Source organism: Sinocyclocheilus anshuiensis, unplaced genomic scaffold (genome assembly GCF_001515605.1).
Source record: "Sinocyclocheilus anshuiensis isolate Anshui unplaced genomic scaffold, SAMN03320099.WGS_v1.1 scaffold97, whole genome shotgun sequence".
Lineage (NCBI taxonomy): Eukaryota > Metazoa > Chordata > Actinopteri > Cypriniformes > Cyprinidae > Sinocyclocheilus > Sinocyclocheilus anshuiensis.
Genome location: NW_015540854.1, coordinates 359,505 through 362,782, shown reverse-complemented (window position 1 = coordinate 362,782; position 3,278 = coordinate 359,505). Strand labels below are relative to the sequence as shown.

Here is a 3,278-nt window from a genome sequence, read left to right as displayed (position 1 = left end):
AATAATGTACAGTATGTGGAAAATAATGTGTTTTTTAACCTTAAACCGCATAAACACATTTCATTACACCAAATAATGTTCTTTTTAGCAGCATCATATGACCCCTTTAATAATTAAAAAAATATATTTTTAGTATGACTGCTAATTCTTTTTATGTTTTAATAAGTTCAGGCCAGAATAAATATGTTGCTTAATTTTTACACCTATATATGCATTATGTTGAAAGATGATGGAACATTATTTCACCCATATTTTGACATTTTAATTTCACAAAGAAAACATTGTGAACATTAAAGAACACAATTTACTCCCATTTAATATGCTTTCTATGTATATAAATTCACTTCTCTAATTTAATTTGAAGGGGACACCAAAATGGGACGTCTCGTTTTTGACCGTCTGTTCTGTTTTACAGTTATGAATGAGATTTTTCATTTGCATGGGATTTAGGAGAAAATGTACTTGAAATTGCCATGAAGTAAAAATCATAATGAATAAAAAATACACACAGCAAGTTTGTTGAGTAAATCGAAATTCCCTTACGAAAACTCACCATGGTTTTATTATAGTAAAAGTGTAGTAACCATGTTTTTTTGGTTTTATTTGTAGTAAAACCATGGTTCATTTCATAAGGGTTAATTTCTTGTCAAAAAAAATTTTAAAAACATGTTTTAGTTTTATGTTTACCCGTTTTTTTTGTTTGTTTAGTAGATGCTTTAACATAAATACAACTCACACAGCGTGTTTTGCTTTTACGGGGCTGTTAGCAAACACTCGCTAGATGCGTCACCTAAAAAAGGGCATAAAAACCAGAACAAACCCTAATATATTAAGCTTCTTAATTAATTAAATCGCATTAATGTAATTATTCTAATACTAAAACTGTGTTTTCAGACCATCACACCTCATTGGATGTAACTTCTTCCGGCGACGTGCAAGCACTTCGCCAGATTGTTCGAGCCGTTTCCCCTGCTGCAGCAGCAAGCACGAGCCACCGAGGCGAGGTTTTACATTTCAAATGTAATGTGTGGTAGGTGTTACAACCGAAAACACCGTGTACATCTCTTTAAAACTGTCCTCCCGAGTAGGGATGGGCGTATCGATCCAAAGTATCGATATATCGATACTGCCGCGAGTATCGAAAGTATCGATACTCAAACAAAAAATATTGATACTAAGGTGTGTTTTATTTACCAGTGATTTTGTTCATTTACAAAAAAAAAAATCATACAGTATAGATTGAATTGGACGAATAACCTTTGTTAGCAAGTAATTGTGTAGGATAGAACTATTCTCCTGCTCATCTGGACACGCAAATGTTGCAAGACAGAACTAATCAATCACAGAGAGCATTCACTCACTGCTGACAGTGCAGTCAAACAGGGCTGCGTTTCCCAAAAGTATCATAAGAAAGCATTAAAGCTTTTGGGAACGGCAGCCCTGAACAATGCTTATCAGAGGACAGAAGGACAGAGTTATTTCACAATAAACAAACTGAAATTGTAGCCTACATAGTTTGTGCAATTACAGTTATTTAAATTGAACGTTGAAAGATAATATTGATCATGCTCTATTCTGTAATGTTAATAGAAATCATACACTGTCAGAATAAAAAGGTTGCATTTTATGCATGCAACAGCAAATTCTAAGCGCACATGCATCTGCCGCTTTAAATTCTTGAGCTCGTTACAGCAGGATGGATTGGGGCACTGACAGTCCCTTAGGAAAATGAACCATGGTTTTACTAAAGTGACCATAGTTCAACTAGTATTTTTAGATTTGAATCATGTGTAAACAAAAAACATATTTGAACCATGTGTAAACAAAAATATAACCTAATAAGTTACAATTAAGGCATATTGAATGAAGGCATATTGAATGTTAAAATGCGTTTTAAACAAAGTTAAGTGCTTATTACCCATTTTACTCTTAGTAATTTAATAATTTAATACATTTCACAATTTAAAACTTTAGTTCAGAAGTATCGAATCGGTATCGATATAGACGATACTGCCTTGAAAAATATCGGTATCGTATCGAAAACAAAATAAGTGGTATCGCCCATTCCTACCACCGAGTCCCTCACTGAGCGCCTCGCATGTTTCTGTCTCGCGCTAAGATGGTGGGCTGGACCGACACATTTGCGCGCACGATTGTGGGTCCAAAAGGCGCCACGACATCAACAACATTTATGCTGTGCGATAAATACATGCATTAAAAAGTTCCTATGCACGTTGATTTGAACTTTACAAACCTAAAATGGGCGTTAAATGCGAGACACCGACTAGCCTGCTGGATAATGTTGCAGAAGCGTGGCCGCCACTTCTCCATGTTGACCTGGATCCGATTAGAAACCTACCAACAATTTCTCAAATACAACTGGGATATTATTAAAGAGCAGTGTGTTGCTTAAGGATCAATTCTCACTATTAACTAATTATTAACTACTACTTTGGCCTCAATAAACTCCTAATTTGCTCTTTATAGTTAGTTAAGTATATATATATATATATATATATATATGAAGAATCACATATCCTACAAACACAAGTCAATCCTGTTGCTAGTTGTTTTCAGTCTGCACACGCAGCGCCACTTACCTGTGAATTACCGAATTAAGGGGGAAATAACACCGAATTAGGTGGCTCAGTGCAGCTACACCGGCGTTAAATGTCGACAAACGTTTGAAATCTGTCGACTGGAGAACGAGTTTGCTATTGTTTTACCGAGGTTCTTTGGATGGCCAGACAAAAGGTAACGCTAGCTAGCTAGCTACACGATCGCTCCCGACCCAACGTGCCTGTGTACGTACGCGAGTGGTGCATCCTGGGAGTTGTCGTTTTTGCGTTCACTGTGAAAATGAAAAGATGGCTGAGGCACAATGTGGTTCCTCAGAACACTTGGAAATGCCTCATATATACTCAAAAACTTCAATATATATATTTTAAGCAGAGCTGGGTAGTAGCTGATTACATGTAATCTGGATTACTTAATCAGATTCCAAAAATCAAGGAGGCTATTTGTAAATAGATTAAATTACATTTTAAAATACCTGTAATAAGACTATAGTTACTTTTTTATTGATTACATGATTACTTATTATTCACCATTATACATAAATTGTTCATAATTTATTGATTTCCCCCTATTTCCTCTTTTTCATCTTTTAATTGTTCCTTTCTAAAATATCCTACCGCTTATATACATTCAGAGAGTCTTCCAGTTTTGTGGACATTCACACAAAGACCAGTCCTAATTACAGGGGGCTGTAATTACAC

At 35.4% G+C, this 3,278-nt stretch overlaps 1 protein-coding gene across 2 annotated transcripts in view; it reads right to left on the bottom strand.

The window, feature by feature from the left end:
• Positions 1–2,795, bottom strand: part of LOC107687782 (chromobox protein homolog 1-like) — an 18,018-nt gene extending 15,223 nt beyond the window's left edge. Inside the window, exon 1 of one of the 2 annotated variants that reach the window (XM_016485238.1) lies at positions 2,601–2,795. The gene's annotated coding sequence lies outside the window, so the exon portion shown is untranslated. Of the gene's footprint in view, positions 1–2,254; positions 2,382–2,600 lie in introns of those variants that run through there. The other variant, XM_016485240.1, reaches the window with a different exon arrangement.
• Between the last annotated feature and the right edge of the window lie 483 nt (positions 2,796–3,278).